We start from the raw sequence: 16,770 nt of genomic DNA, 5'->3' as shown, positions 1-16,770 counted from the left end.
CATTAAGACAAGCAAAAGGATTACTTGGATTAAGTGTTGGCCCAAGATGGGCATCTATTAATCAATGAGAACAGAGAACAGAATACTGGTTAAGCAACAGCATTGAAGAAAATAGCTTGTGGTTCAGAAAAAAAACTTGCTAAGGTGCAAGATTGCATGCAAGGGACAAGATGTGTCAGACAAAGGAGAATGGCAGGAAAAGGGGTTGTAGTAAATTGTAAATGTCAGGGCAAGTCTTTGGTTTTAACCCTATGCGATAGGATTCCTCTGAAGTAACTAAACTGTCCCTTTGATGACTCTATAGATTCAAAGATCTCCGGTGCAAGTCTCATGCAAAATAATAAAAAAAGGAAGAATACCTTAACTTCAGGTGAGACAAAGGAACATATTATCATCCCTGACTGTGCTAATTTTAAGCTGACAGAATTAAAGTGTTCAAAATAATGAAGAGGCAGAGAAAATTAATCTCTACTAATTATTCACAATGATAAAAGTGTCAAATACTAGAGTAATAATTGATAAATTAGGATGCATAAGACAGTTATTACAAGCTTTTGTTCTTGTAGGTTAAATTGCTTGGGAAGGTCACTAAAATGCAAATAGGTTTAATAGACAACCAGATGTGGTTTGGAAGGGAAATATTGATGGATATGGTGAGACACTAGTAGGTGATAATCAAAAAGGGACCATCCAGCTTTTTGATTTGGGCTGTTCCAGTTCTAAAAGTTCTGTGTTCTCCATGGCAGATTATGGAGGAAACAGTGTTTGCCATGATAAAACATGGCAATCTTTGTGGAGGTTCAAAGGTAGTCACAGGATACAATGAGGAAACAACTGTGCTATTTGTAACAGCGTTTATCTGTTCTAGTACCATATCTCAAGGTCCTCAAGTTAAGAAAAAGTCCCATGAAATGTACGGGAGTGTGCCAAGTTAACAACATCCTCTCCTAAATTCATTAAGTATTTCAGGTTATTAGGGATGCAGATAAACAGGTAAATGGTGAGCTTGTTGAACAATCTTTAAATGCCTTTTTTAAAGAGGTTGTGAGGAGTTATATTTTGCAGTAATTTAGCAAACAGTCTCTATCTGTCAATTGATGAACTACATTTCAATTAACAAGCAATGTTGCACTGCAGTCTCAAAAGTCCTCATAACGGACTTCCGGGGGCGGCCATGGTGTGAGTGGTCGCAAATTTTGTAGCTCCTGCTTGTGGCCGTGTGTGTGAGTGGTCGCAAATTTTGTAGCTCCTGCTTGTGGCCGTGTTTTTGGACCTTTTCCCCGATTAATGGGCGGAGGTTTTAGTGGAAAAAGGTGCAGGAGTGGTGTAGGAAGAGTTTGTTCCCCTGGTGAATAGATTTGTGAACCAGAAGTGGTTTTAGGCGAAAGGAGCTGTCGGAGCGAGAAACTTTTCCTGCGACACAGGGGAAGATGGCGGAGGATAAGGGACTGGCCCTACCAGCTCAGTGCTCTATGGAGCAGCTGGTAGACTTCTTGAATGAGAAGTTCACATAACAGAAGAAGGTGTCTCTGGAAGACCTGGCGAGGACGGTGGATCTGCTTAAGGTGGGGATCGACTACGTGAAGATGAGGTTGCAGTCTCAAAGTCAGGCAATCTAGAAGGTGGAGGAGACAGTGGAGGCTCATGAAGAACAGTTTACTTTGTTGGCGGCCGAGATGGGGGTGATGCGTGATATCCAGAAGCGGCTTCAGGAGAAGGTGGAGGATCTGGAGAACCGCTCCCGCAGGCAAAACCTGGAGGGGATGTGGGAGGGCCACTCGACACAGGCAGTTACCCAACGATGGAATCGAACCTGGTCCCTGGCTTGGTGAGGCAGCAGAGCTAGCCACTGTGCCATTATGCCGCCGAGTTATACAAACATTCAGATTTTTTATATCATGTCCCAATATAACTATCTAATCTGTAATATTGAGAAAATTTACATATAGTACACATTTCCTGTATTAGAGTCACTTCCTGTAACCCATTCTCAGTCACATTATGTTGACAGTACCTCAATTGTTTATAAAACTGCATAACCCCCATCTCACAGTAAGCACCAGAGAAGATGTACGAGCATACAATAACATAAATAACTACCTTTATGGTGGCACTAGAGATTTTTGAAATGGGATTAAAACATTTGAAAAAAATTACACTTTGAAGGCCTTCAATTTTGAATCAATGCATTACTGAATGACTGATTTCTACGATCTTGGTTATTTTTTAGTTAAACAAAATTTTCAAATTGAAAATACTACCATTCTAACAACATTCAGGTATTTCAAGCATTATGTAGTAAAAATAAACTTAAATTGGAGCTCAAAATATAATAAACTTAACTACAACTTATCTAATTCAAGATGGTGGCTAACATCTGCCACTTCTGGGATCTCGTACATGATACATGTATGTCAGTATGGGAAAATGATAAAGAAAGCAACAGAGAGAGCTATTAAAATCAGAGTTATTAAAAAATACCAAACATGAAAGATTTACGTAATCTTCAATATTTGAAAAAATAACTTAAAATTAATAATATTGAATCTAACTTTGGTGTGAATTCAAGAATGGATGTGTTATGATCCATTAAAAAAATGTAAACTACAGATTTCCAGCTCACAAAATAAATCAAACAACTGTGCTCTCATCATCAGCAAATGCTACCTGTAACCATAGCAACATCCTTGCAATGACTGCTTTAAAGCATTCCAGCACTCAACAGTTCAAGAGAAAAAACACATTTCTTGTGCTGCACAGCTGACCCACAAAAAAGTACATACAAAGCAAGTTATTTTTTCTCACCAATTTCTGGCATTGTCATTTGAAGGCAGCCTTGCACCATTGGCACAAATTGGTCTCAGATACCTTACGCAAATGGAAATTATAGATGCCTCGGGCCGACATTGTTAGCAAACTGTTCACCCAAGGAGGCTCTGAAACCAAGGATGACCGTATCCCTTGTCCAACAAGCATACACAGGCACTTAGGAGGGTTTGATAACTGGTGTTCGAGCATGGGGATTTTAGTGAAGCTCTGCCAAACTGAAGGGTGCTGGAGCAAATTATAACAACCTTCCTCCCATCCCAATTATCATCTAACAGCTCAGATTAATGTTTGAACTGTGATTTATTTACTCTTATGGCTCAAATGATTAGGGGAGCACCTGCTGAGTAATTTGGGGAGCTCTATACCACAAAGTTACAAAATTCCAAATAAAATGATCTAAAAGAATTTGCCAACAAGGTAATCCTTAATAGCAAACAACCAGAAACCTCCAGTATGACTTGCTCTTTAAAGACCAAACAACAAATAACATTATGAACATTGTGATGAAAACTAGCCTATCCATTTATTCAAATAATTACATATTACATCAAGCACTGCAACAAAAACAAAAACATTGGGGGGGGGGGGGGCATAGATAAGGTAGAGCTCAACATCTTTTCCCAAAGGTAGGGGAGTCTAAAACAAGAGGGCACAGGTTTAAGGTGAGAGGGGAGAGATACAAAAGAGACCAGAGGGAAAATTTCTTCACACAGAGGGTGATGAGTGTCTGGAATGAGCTGCCAGAGGCAGTGGTAGAGGCGGGTACAATTTTGGCTTTTAAAAAGCAGTTAGAAAGTTACATGGGCGAGTGGGTATAGAGGGATATGGACCAAATGCGGGCAAGTGGGACTAGCTTAGTGATAGAAACTAGGCGGCATGGACAAGCTGGGCCAAAGGGCCTGTTTCCATGCTGTAAACATCTATGACTCAATGACTATTCCGATTATAGACCCAACCCCTACTTAGTGCACACTGTATTGGTGTGAAAATGGGCCATTACCTGACCCTCCCCCCAAAAAAGAGTTCCCAGCTCAGGGATAATAAGCAATATTTCATCCCAAAATCTTAAATGAACAGACTTTAAAAATTGCTAGTAACTTCAATGACAACAACATTAGGACTGATACGATGAAAAATGTGTTCCATTGCAAACACAGATAAAATAAAAATGCTGTACAACGTCTCCTCCCTAAAGCGCATTTAAATAAGTATATGTCACTTTTCTTTAACGAAGCTATAAGGAACATTATGTTTTTTTAAATATGGAACGCTCATGAATTTGTACGTCATCCTTGCGCAGGGGCCATGCTAATCTTCTCTGTATCGTTCCAATTTTAGTAGATGTGTTGCCGAAGCGAGCACCTAATGAATATTATGGTCCGTGATAACCATCAGCAATTAATCATAGCAGTACTTTTGCCTTTTCTTTTGCAAATTCTGAGTACAAATACTGGGGTGTTTCTTGCCAGGAAAGTAAACTTTACACTTCTGGCCCAATTCATCAGCAGACCTTGATTTTGAATTACTTGGTAGCTCACTTTTATCACCAAACAAACAATCTTCATTGCCATTACGTTTGTTGTAGATGCAGTGAATCCTTGAATAATTTGAATCTGTTTGGACCTGCTGTCACATGTCTGGGACACTGCAGCATCCAACACAGTGCAGGTTTCACCAGATGTTCTATTGGTGTCAGTTTATCATTGCTCTCGGCAGTCATTTTGCAAAAATCCCCGAATGGTTTGTTTCTAACCATATCCATGTTATGCCCTGGCTAACATTCTCTTGAATCAAAGTGATCTGAAACCACAGGTTCCATCCAAACCAAACCACACAAGATTAACTGGGTATTCTTCTTATTTTCTAGTGAACAGGACCTTGGTATGTGCAAACTAACTGCTATGTTTGCCTGCTCACCTCTGGAAATGTAATTTGTTGGGTATGATGTTCTTTGAACTATATAAATGCATGTTCTTTCTTTCTTACTGCTCTCTGATCATTCCTTCTGGTAAAATAGCCAAATAAATATTGCACTAAATTGATTAGAGAAAACAACCAGAATTAATAGACCACATTTACATCGCAAAGCATGTGGCCTTCAGCGTTCTTAAGTTTGGTCAGACATGTACCTTAGGTGAAATTTCATTTTTGCAGTGTCTTTTGTTTCAACATCACAAAACCCAGTAGGTTTCCTGCTGTCTGCCATGTCTAAAATCATAGAATCCCTACGAGGCCATTCGGCCCATCGAGTTTGCACCAGCCCTTGGAAAGAGCACCCTACTTAAGCCCACTCCTCCACCTTATCCCCATAATCCAGTAACCCCATCTAACCTTTTGGACACTAAGGGGCAATTTAGCATGACCAATCCACCTAACCTGCACATCTTTGGACTGTGGGAGGAAACTGGAGCACCTGGAGGAAACCTACTCAGACATGGGGAGAAAGTGCAAACTCCACACTCTAAACTTTACCATCAATACAAAATTAAACATGTTTTTCACTGCATGTTTTTCTAATGAAAATAGCAAAGACTTCATTTCCATTCTCTGTATTGTTAGTAGGGTTATCTTATCTCAGAGGAGGTTAGTCTGCTCATTTGTGAATTGTACCGCATAATGACATAACACTGGTACAGTAGCGGTGGCATTTGTAATCATCTGACGAAGGCTGCTTGATTGGCTATGCTTTACAACATTTTACAAAGGTGTGCCTGATGAAACAGTGTGCTGATCCTTGCCATGAACTGCCCACCAGGGATAGTCTTGCCCAATGCACTTTGATAAGCTTTTGTCTAATTATCACTACACAGCTATGTTTTTCACTTCTGACAACTCATACTCAATTTCTGAATAGAACCTATAGTGCACCTGGTATACAAAGTTCTGCACTGGGAGTGCAAATTTGTGAAGCATGGTCTCATGTTCTCACCTGTGAAATGCATTACATTCTGATTTTCTTCAATAATACATGTTTTTTTTTTCATGCATGTCAAATTAATAGGCATTGTTACTGGAACTGATGCCATTCTTCTCATAACAGCACTACTGGTATCAAGGAAAGTTTCACGATATATATTTTAAAATATTTACCAGTCGTCATAGTTATCTTACTGCTTCATCACTTAAACCTTTGATCGTGTTGATTATGCATTCAGATGGTTGCAAAGGTATTGCAGTACAATAAATCAGAGAGACCACAAAAAACTACAAAGGTAGAATTCTCATATAGAGGCCACACTAAGAACTCAAATCAATTTAGTTCTAAAAGTGTACAGCCCAGAAGTATCAATACACCACATGCTTATTTTTGATTATATATATGCAGAATCCACAACTTATCAAAAATATTAGTCCTCAAGACTTCCGGTGGCAGCCATGGAATGAGTGGTCGCACATTTGGTGGCTCCCGCATGTGCCGGTGTTTTTGGACCTTTTCCCCGGCTAACGGGTGGATTTGTTGAGGAAAGGGACCGGCCCTAACGTCTCAGTGGTCGATGGAACAGCTGGTGGACTTCTAAAACGAGAAGTTCACCCAGCAGAGGAAGGAGATTTTGGAGGACCTGGTGAGGACGGTAGACCCGATTAAGGTGGGGATTGACCATCTGGAAATGAGGCTGGAAGCTCAGAGCCAGGCGATCCTGAAGGTGGAGGAGACAGTGGGGGAGCACGAGGAGCAGCTCACTCCGATGGCGTGATATTCAGAAGTGGCTGCAAGAGAAGGTGGAGGATTTGGAGAACCGGTCCCGGAGGCAGAATCTGAGCATCGTGGAAGTGGACCGGGCGCACAGGGCACTGATGAGGAAGCTGCAGGGTAATGAACACCGAGGACGATGGTGGTGCAGCTGCATCGGTTCCTGGATAAGAAGAGGATCCTGAGGTGGGCCAGGCAGACAAGACAATGTACTACGGAGGGCAGTGGATTTCCGGTGTACCAAGACCTGGGTGCGGAGCTGGCCAAGAGGAGAGCGGGTTCAATAAGGTGAAGGCTACCCTCTTGAAGAAGGGGGTGAAATTTGGAATGCTGTACCTGGCTCGCCTTTGGGTGACCTGCAATGGCTGGGAACTTTATTTTGGGATGCCGAAGGCAGCTTCCCATCTTGAGGGATAATGGATTGGCAGGAGAAGGATGACATTGAACTTTGGAGGAGGTGTTCTTTTTTGTTCGTTTTGATTTGTTGGTTTTTTTTCTCTGGGGGCAATTGTCTGCTGTGGGGGACGGGTGGTTGCTCTTTTCTTTGTTTTTGGGTTTTGAATGTTGGTGATGTTGTTTGCACCAGGATAGTGTTTGAGTGCGGGGGGAGGGGAATCAGTGGGGGGTGGGATGTTAGGTGCCATGGGCGCAGGTTGGGAGAGGCCGGTGACAGTGGTCATCAGAAGGCAGGCCTGAGGGGGTGCGGGAAACGCGTTGGAGGCTGGCCCAGGGGGGGATATGGTGGTGGGGGGGGGGGGGGGGGACCAGGCTGGTCACATGGAATGTGAGAGGAATGGGCCGGTCAAGAGGGCTCGAGTGTTCATGCATCTGAGGAGCCTAAAGGCGGACATGGCATTTTTACAATAAACGCCTCTGAAGATTGGGGATCAAACTAGGCTTAGGAAAGGGTGGGTAGGGCTGGTATTTCATTCTGGATTGAATTTGAAGACGAGGGCGGTAGCGGAATTGATAAGTAAACGGGAAGCTTTTGAAGTGGGGAGCATAGTGGCAGACTCTGGAGGCAGGTATGTTTTGGTGAGTGGGAAATTGGAAGGGATGCTGGTGGTATTGGTGAATGTTTATGCCCCGAACTGGGACAATGTAGAGTTCATGAGGTGGGTGTTGGGGAAGATCCTGGACCTGGACTCGCACTGGTTGATAATGGGTGCAGAGTTTTCCGGGTGCGGCGATGACCAGCTGAGTCGCACGTTTCGGCAGCTCCCTGTGAAACGGACTTTTGGGCTCTTGATAGGAGCCCCAACGGCAATTTTAACGGCTGAAAACACCGTGCGGTAAACCAGAAGGGTGTTCCCCCTGGACACGGATGGAAAAAGGAGAGGAAAGTGGCCGGATTGCAGCGGATCCTTTGGAACAACGGCAAGGAAGGCAAGCAGAAACCAAGATGGCGTCGGAAGGTGGCAGTTTCATATGGGGCCCTGAACAACAAGAGTTTTTGAAACGCTGCGTGGAGGAGATAAAAAAGGAAATGAAGAAAGAGTTGTTGGCCCCGATATTACAGGCGATTGAAGGGCTGAAAGAGGAACAAAAGACCCAGGAGCAGGAGCTTCGGGTCGTGAAGGCGAAAGCAGCAGAGAATGAAAACGACATACAGGGCCTGGTGGTGAAGTCGGAGATACAGGAGGCACACCAGAAACGATCTGTGGAGAGGTTGGAGGCACTGGAAAATAACGCAAGGAGGAACAACTTGAGGATTCTTGGCCTTCCTGAAGGTGTGGAGGGGGCAGACGTCGGGGCATATGTGAGCACGATGCTGCACTCGTTAATGGGAGTGGAGGCCCCGACGGGTCCGTTGGAGGTGGAGGGAGCATACCGAGTTATGGTGCGAGGACCGAGAGCAGGAGAAGCTCCCAGAGCCATAGTGGTGAGATTTCTCCGTTTTAAGGATAGAGAAATGGTCCTTAGATGGGCGAAGAAAACTCGGTGTAGTAAATGGGAGAACGCGGTGATCCGCGTCTATCAAGATTGGAGTGCGGAGGTGGCGAGAAGGAGGGCGAGCTTTAATCGGGCCAAAGCGGTACTTCACAAAAAAAAGATAAAGTTTGGAATGCTGCAACCGGCAAGACTGTGGGTCACATATCAAGGGAGGCACCACTACTTTGAGACGGCGGATGAAGCGTGGACTTTTATTGTAGAAGAAAAATTGGAATGATTGGACTACGAAAATGAACGTTTGGACAAAGTGGTGGGACGAGTGGGGGGGGGGGGGGGGCGAAGAGGGATTGTATGATTAATCCTGCGGTATGGTAACTTTTCTTTCTCCCACAGGTGGTGATGGGGGGAGGTGGGGAGGGAGAGGAGATGGGGCGTTGGCCATGGGAGGCGGGGCCGAGGGAGAGGCGCGGGCTTGGCTCCCGCGCTATGATAATTATGGCGGGAATAGAGAAGCAGGAAGGAGGGGGCGCCGCACGGGGCGAGCCGTGATCACGGGGGGAAGCCGAGGTCAGCCAGAGTTTGCTGACTTCTGGGAGCAACATGGGGGGAGTAATTACGCTAGCGGGGGGTCTAGCGGGGGGGGGGGGAGGGGGGGATTACTGGGTTGCTGCTGCTGGGGAAAGGGGGGAGTGGGTGCGGGAAAGGATGGGCGGGGGGGCACCGTCTGGGAGAAATACAGCCGCGTGGGAACTGGGCGAGAAGCTGGAAAAAGATGATGGCTAACCGGCAAGGGGGGGGGGGTGGGAAGCCCCCCAACTCGGCTGATCACGTGGAACGTGAGGGGGCTTAACGGGCCGATAAAGAGGGCACGAGTACTCGCACACCTTAAGAAACTTAAAGCAGATGTGGTCATGTTACAGGAAACGCACCTGAAACTGATAGATCAGGTTAGGTTGCGCAAAGGATGGGTAGGGCAGGTGTTCCATTCGGGGCTGGATGCGAAAAACAGGGGGGTGGCTATATTAGTGGGGAAGCGGGTAATGTTCGAGGCAAAGACTATAGTGGCGGATAACGGGGGCAGATACGTGATGGTGAGTGGCAAATTACAGGGAGAGATGGTGGTGTTGGTAAACGTGTATGCCCCGAATTGGGACGATGCCAATTTTATGAGGCGAATGCTAGGACGCATCCCAGACCTAGAGACCGGAAAGCTGATAATGGGGGGAGACTTTAACACGGTGTTGGAACCAAGGCTGGATAGGTCGAAGTCCAGGACTGGTAGGAGGCCGGCAGCAGCCAAGGTGCTTAAGGATTTTATGGAGCAGATGGGAGGGGTGGACCCGTGGAGATTCAGTAGACCTAGGAGTAAGGAGTTCTCGTTTTTCTCCTATGTCCATAAAGTCTATTCACGCATAGACTTTTTTGTGTTGGATAGGGCATTGATCCCGAGGGTGAGGGGAACGGAATATACGGCTATAGCCATTTCGGATCATGCCCCACACTGGGTAGACTTGGAGATAGGGGAGGAAACAAGAGGGCGTCCACCCTGGAGAATGGATATGGGACTAATGGCGGATGAGGGGGTGTGCTTAAGGGTGAGGGGATGCATTGAAAAGTACTTGGAACTCAATGACAATGGGGAGGTTCAGGTGGGAGTGGTCTGGGAGGCGTTGAAGGCGGTGGTTAGGGGGGAGCTGATATCAATAAGGACACATAAAGGGAAGCAGGAGAGTAAGGAACGGGAGCGGTTGTTGCAAGAACTTTTGAGGGTGGACAGACAGTATGCGGAAGCACCGGAGGAGGGACTGTATAGGGAAAGGCAAAGGCTGCATGTGGAATTTGACTTGCTGACCACAGGCACTGCAGAGGCACAATGGAGGAAGGCGCAGGGTGTACAGTATGAATATGGAGAGAAGGCGAGCAGATTGCTGGCACACCAATTGAGGAAAAGGGGAGCAGCGAGGGAAATAGGGGGGGTGAGAGACGAAGATGGAGAGACGGAGCGGGGAGCGGAGAGAGTGAATGAAGTGTTTAAGACATTTTATAAAAAATTGTATGAAGCTCAACCCCCGGATGGGAGGGAGAGAATGATGGAGTTTTTGGATCGGCTGGAAATTCCCAAGGTGGAAGAGCAGGAAAGGATGGGATTGGGAGCACAGATCACGGTAGAAGAAGTGGTGAAAGGAATTAGGAACATGCAGACGGGAAAGGCCCCGGGACCGGACGGATTCCCAGTTGAATTTTACAGAAAATATTTGGACTTGCTCGCCCCGCTACTGACGAGGACCTTCAACGAGGCAAAGGAAAGGGGACAACTGCCCCCGACTATGTCAGAAGCAACGATATCGCTTCTTTTAAAGAAGGAAAAGGATCCGCTACAATGCGGGTCCTACAGACCAATCTCCCTCCTCAATGTAGATGCCAAGGTCTTGGCCAAGGTAATGGCAATGAGAATAGAGGAATGTGTCCCGGGGGTGGTTCATGAGGACCAAACTGGGTTTGTGAAGGGGAGACAGCTGAACACGAACATACGGAGGTTGTTAGGGGTAATGATGATGGCCCCACCAGAGGGTGAAACGGAGATAGTAGTGGCGATGGATGCCGAGAAAGCATTTGATAGAGTGGAGTGGGATTATCTGTGGGAGGTGTTGAGGAGATTTGGGTTCGGAGAGGGGTATGTTAGATGGGTGCAGCTGTTGTATAGGGCCCCAGTGGCGAGTGTGGTCACGAATGGACGGGGATCGGCATATTTTCGGCTCCATAGAGGGACAAGGCAGGGATGTCCTCTGTCCCCATTACTGTTTGCACTGGCGATTGAGCCCCTGGCGATAGCGCTGAGAGGTTCCAAGGGATGGAGGGGAATACTTAGGGGAGGAGAAGAACACCGGGTATCTTTATATGCGGATGATCTGCTACTATATGTGGCGGATCCAGCGGAGGGGATGCCAGAAATAATGCGGATACTTGGGGAGTTTGGGGATTTTTCAGGGTATAAATTGAACATGGGGAAGAGTGAGCTGTTTGTGGTGCATCCAGGGGAGCAGAGTAGAGAAATAGAAGACCTACCGTTGAGGAAGGTAACAAGAGACTTTCGTTACCTGGGGATCCAGATAGCTAAGAATTGGGGCACATTGCACAGGCTAAATTTGACGCGGTTGGTGGAACAGATGGAGGAAGATTTCAAGAGATGGGATATGGTAGCATTGTCAATGGCAGGGAGGGTGCAGGCAGTTAAGATGGTGGTCCTCCCGAGATTCCTTTTTGTGTTTCAGTGTCTCCCGGTGGTGATCACGAAGGCTTTTTTCAAAAGGATAGAAAAGAGTATCATGGGTTTTGTTTGGGCCGGGAAGACTCCGAGAGTGAGGAAGGGATTCTTACAGCGTAGTAGGGATAGGGGGGGGCTGGCACTACCGAGCCTAAGTGAGTATTATTGGGCCGCTAATATTTCAATGGTGAGTAAGTGGATGGGAGAGGAGGAAGGAGCGGCGTGGAAGAGATTAGAGAGGGCGTCCTGTAGGGGGACCAGCCTGCAGGCTATGGTGACAGCCCCATTGCCGTTCTCACCAAGGAACTATACCACGAGTCCGGTGGTGGTAGCTACACTGAAGATTTGGGGACAGTGGAGACGACATAGGGGAAAGACCGGAGCACTGGGGGGGTCCCCGATAAGAAACAACCATAGGTTTGCCCCGGGGGGAATGGATGGGGGATATGGAATGTGGCAAAGAGCAGGTATAACGCAATTGAAAGATCTATTTGTGGATGGGAAGTTTGCGAGTCTGGGAGCGCTGACCGAGAAATATGGGTTGCCCCAAGGGAATGCATTCAGGTACATGCAATTGAGGGCTTTTGCGAGGCAGCAGGTGAGGGAATTCCCGCAGCTCCCGACACAAGAGGTGCAGGACAGAGTCATCTCAAAGAAATGGGTGGGGGACGGTAAGGTGTCGGATATATATAGGGAAATGAGAGACGAAGGGGAGACTATGATGGACGAACTAAAAGGGAAATGGAAGAAGAGCTAGGGGAGGAGATTGAGGAGGGGATGTGGGCAGATGCCCTAAACAGGGTAAACTCGTCGTCCTCGTGCGCCAGGCTAAGCCTGATTCAGTTTAAGGTATTACACAGGGCACATATGACTGGAACACGGCTCAGTAAATTTTTTGGGGTGGAGGATAGGTGTGCGAGGTGCTCGAGAAGCCCAGCGAATCATACCCATATGTTTTGGTCATGCCCGGCACTACAGGGGTTTTGGATGGGGGTGACAAAGGTGCTTTCGAAAGTAGTAGGAGTCCGGGTCGAACCAAGCTGGGGGTTGGCTATATTTGGGGTTGCACAAGAGCCGGGAGTGCAGGAGGCGAAAGAGGCCGATGTTTTGGCCTTTGCGTCCCTAGTAGCCCGGCGCAGAATATTGCTAATGTGGAAAGAAGCCAAGCCCCCGGGGGTGGAGACCTGGGTAAATGATATGGCGGGGTTCATAAAGTTAGAGCGGATTAAGTTCGTCCTAAGGGGGTCGGCTCAAGGGTTTACTAGGCGGTGGCAACCGTTCGTCGAATATCTTGTGGAAAGATAGATAGGGGAGAACAAAGAAGGCAGCAGCAGCGGCCCAGGACTTGGGGGGGGGGGAGGGATGGGGGGGGATGGGGGGGGGGGTGTGGCCTGAGACAAGGCAGTTGCCAATTAGGGCTAGTTTTTATTTTTTGTTATTTAATATTTATTTATTTGTTGTTGTTTTTGTTTAAATTTAAAAAAGGTCATTATTATCTGTATTGTTACAATGTTGTGTAAAGGATGCACAATGTACTGTGTTGGTTGACCAAAAATTTTCAATAAAATATTATTTAAAAAAAAAAGATAATGGGTGCAGATTTTAACACAGTTTTGGAGCCAAAGTTTGATCGGTCGAGCCCAAGGCCGGGGAGAGTATCGGCGGTGGCGAAGGAACTGAGGGGGTTTATGGAGCACATGTGCATAGGGTGTACTCCTGAATCGACTATTTTGTGTTGGATCGTACATAGCTGGCGGGAATGGTTGGTTTGGAGTACTTGACAATTGTAGTTTTAGACCATGCGTGGCATTGGGTGGACTTGCTGGTAAATCGGGGGGGGGGGGCAGCGGCCACAGTGGAGGTTGGATGCGGTGCTGTTTTCTTTTAGAAAATATTTTATTGAAGCATTTGTAATTTTCACAGTTGAACAAATTTAACAAATTAACATTCCAAACAACCTAGCGGCCCGACACACGCAATAATATACACAACTACCCTCTCACCCTAGCTCCTAACTACCCGTATATTCGATTCCCTGTTCTTATTTTACACTGCCATGCCTCCCATTTTCGCCTCCCCCCCTTTTCCCCCTCCACCCCTTTCTGCTGACGTTTAGTTTTCCTGAAAGAAGTCGATGACCGGCTGCCACCTCCGACCAAATCCCTGAGTTGAACCTCTCAAGGTGAACTTTTCCAGCCCAAGAAACCCCATCATGTCACTGACCCACACTCCTGACTTTGGAGGCTCTGACTCCCTCCATCCCAACAAAATCCATCTCCGGGCCACCAGGGAGGAGAAGGCCAGAACATCGGCATCCCTCCCCCCTTGGGCCCCCGGATCTTCCGATACCCCAAATATTGCCATTTCTGGACTTGGAGTCACCCTCCCTTCCAAGACCTCTAACATGACATCTGAGAATCCCTGCCAAAATCCCCTCAGTTTCGGACACGCCCAGAGCATATGTATGTGATTCGCCGGGCTTCGCCCACAGCGTCCACACCTGTCCTCCACTTCCTCGAAAAACCTACTTGTCTGGGCTACCGTCATGTGGGCCCTATGAACCACCTTGAACTGGATCAGGCTAAGCCTGGCACACAACGAGGATGAATTGACTCTCTTCAAGGCCTTTTCCCATTGTCCGACTTCCAGCTCCCCTCCCTACTCTTCCTCCCACTTCCTCTTCACCTCCCCGATTGGGACCCCTTCCCACTCCATCAATTCCTTGTATATCTCCGAGACCTCCCCTCCCCATTCCCTGTTTTAAACATTACCTTATCTTGTAGTCCCCTCAGGGGGAGGCGAGGAAAGCTTGGAACCTGCTTCCGGACAAAGTGGGGGAAACCCGTTCCCACCCGGCAACTAAAACACCTCCTCTAATGCCTCCAGGCTCAGAAAGCCCTCCTCAATGAAGAGATCCCCAAATCTCTCACTGCCTGCCTGCTGCCACCTCCTAAAGCACCCATCCAGCCCTCCCCGGAACAAACCGGTGATTATCAGAGATCGGTGACCACACTGACCCCCCTCCAATCTCGTGTGCTGTCTCCATTGCCCCCACACTCTCAGGGCTGCCACTACCACTGGGCTTGTGGAGTACCAAGCCAGCAAGAACTGCAGGGTCGCCGTTAGCAAAGCCTCCAAACTCGTACCCTTACACGATGCCACCTCTACTCGCTCCTACACCGGCCTCTTCCCCTTTACCCACTTCCTAACCATCGATATGTTGGCCGCTCAGTAATAGTTCATAAAATTCGGAAGGGCTAAGCCCCCTCCCCGCGCCCCCGTTCCAAAAGTACCTTCTTCACCTTCGGGGTCTTACCAGCCCATACAAAAACCCGCGATCGCCGCGTTCATCTCCTGAAAAAAGCCTTAGGGATAAAAAGTGGAAGACATTGAAAAACGAACAGCAACCTCGGGAGGACTGTCATCTTCACAGTCTGCAGCCTCCCCGCCAATGACAACGGAAGCATGTCCCACCTGTGGAAGTCTCTTTTCATATGTTCGACCGCCCTGCCCAGATTTAACTTATGGAGCTGACCCCAGTCCTTAGCCACCTGAATCCCCAGGTACTGAAAACTCCGACCCACCACTTTGAACGGTAACTCCCTCAGTCTCCTCTCCTGCCCCCGTGCCTGGATCGCGAACACCTCGCTCTTATCCATATTTAACTTGTAGCCTGAGAACCGACCAAATTCTTCCAATAACTCAATAATTCCAGCCCCCCCCCCCCCCCCCCCCCCCCCCCCCCGCGGCAGGTCTGTAAGGTACAGGAACAAATCGTCTGTGCAGAGCGAGACCCTATGTTCCATCCCCCCTCTCACTATCCCCTGCCAAACATTTGGTGACCTAAGAACCATTGCCAAGGGCTTTATGGCCAGGGCAAACAGTGGTGGGGAGAGCAGACATCCCTGTCTTGTCCCCCTACACAAACTAAAGTATTCTGACCGGACCCGGTTGGTCCTTACATTCGCCACCGGTGCCTGGTATAGCAATCGGACCCAGTCCACAAATCCCTGCCTGGACCCGAACCTTCGTAAGATATCCCACAAGTACTTCCACTCCACCTGGTCAAAGGTCTTTTCTGCATCCATGGCTACTACCACCTCAACCTCACGCCCCTCCACTGGCATCATTATAACATTTAAGAGCCATCTAACGTTGGATGTCAAGTGCCGTCCCTCACAAATCCCGCCTGGTCCTCCCCAATTACCTCCGGGACACAGTCCTCTATGTGTGTGGCCAGGATCTTTGCCAGCAACTTCGCATCTACATTTAAAAGAGAGATCGGCCTATACGATCCACAGCTCTCTGGATCCTTATCCCGCTTCAAAATAAGGGAAATCGTGATAACGTTGGGGGGAGCACTCCCAGCTCCTTGGACTCATTAAAGGCCTTTACCAAGAGTGGCCCCAGTACCCCAGACAACGTTTTGTAAAATTCCACCGAGTGTCCGTCAGGTCCCGGAGCCGTACGCAATTGCATCGCCCCCAGTCCGTCTATCACCTCCCCAAGCCCGATTGAGCCTCCCAAGCCTTCCACCAACTCTTCGTCTACCCTCGGGAACTCCAGCCCCCCCAAGAATCGCTTCATACCCTCCTCCCCGGCTGGGGGTTCCAATTTATAAAATCGGCTATAGAATTCCTGAAACATATTGTTCACCCCCTCCGGGTGCACAACCACCTTCCCCCTTGTATCCTTTACTATACCAATCTCTCTCGCCGCCTCCTGTTTCCTCAGCTGATGCGCCAACATCCTGCTGGCTTTTTCCCCATATTCATACACCGACCCGTTTTCCCTCCTCGGCTGCGCCTCTGCCTTACCTGTGGATAGGAGCCCAAATTCCAGCTGCAGTCTCTAACGCTCCTTCAGGAGCCCCTCACCCGGATATTCCGCATATCTCCTGTCTACCTGTAAAATTTCACCTATCAGCCAGTCCAACTCCACTCGTTCAGTCTTCTCCCTGTGAGCCCGAATCAAGATGAGTTCCCCCCTGATAATCGCCTTCAGTGCCTCCCACACCACCCTTGCCGAGAGCTCACCCATATCATTACTCTTTATGTACCCCCGAATGACCTCCGTCACCTGCTCACACTCC

The 16,770-nt window shown here is 47.8% G+C and overlaps 1 protein-coding gene and 1 non-coding gene across 3 annotated transcripts in view; both read right to left on the bottom strand.

Moving 5' to 3' along the window:
- The window catches only part of cfap61 (cilia and flagella associated protein 61), a 584,187-nt gene that overhangs the window by 74,061 nt on the left and 493,356 nt on the right, over positions 1 to 16,770 (bottom strand). The window lies entirely within an intron of this gene.
- LOC140430590 (U6 spliceosomal RNA) lies at positions 4,086 to 4,191 on the bottom strand. The gene has a single exon (XR_011949465.1). It is a non-coding gene; the product is annotated as a U6 spliceosomal RNA (small nuclear RNA).

The sequence above is a fragment of the Scyliorhinus torazame genome, chromosome 1 (assembly GCF_047496885.1).
Source record: "Scyliorhinus torazame isolate Kashiwa2021f chromosome 1, sScyTor2.1, whole genome shotgun sequence".
Classification (NCBI taxonomy): Eukaryota; Metazoa; Chordata; class Chondrichthyes; order Carcharhiniformes; family Scyliorhinidae; genus Scyliorhinus; species Scyliorhinus torazame.
The sequence above is the reverse complement of the archived record's forward strand: the minus strand, read 5'-3'. Positions and strand labels throughout refer to the sequence as shown.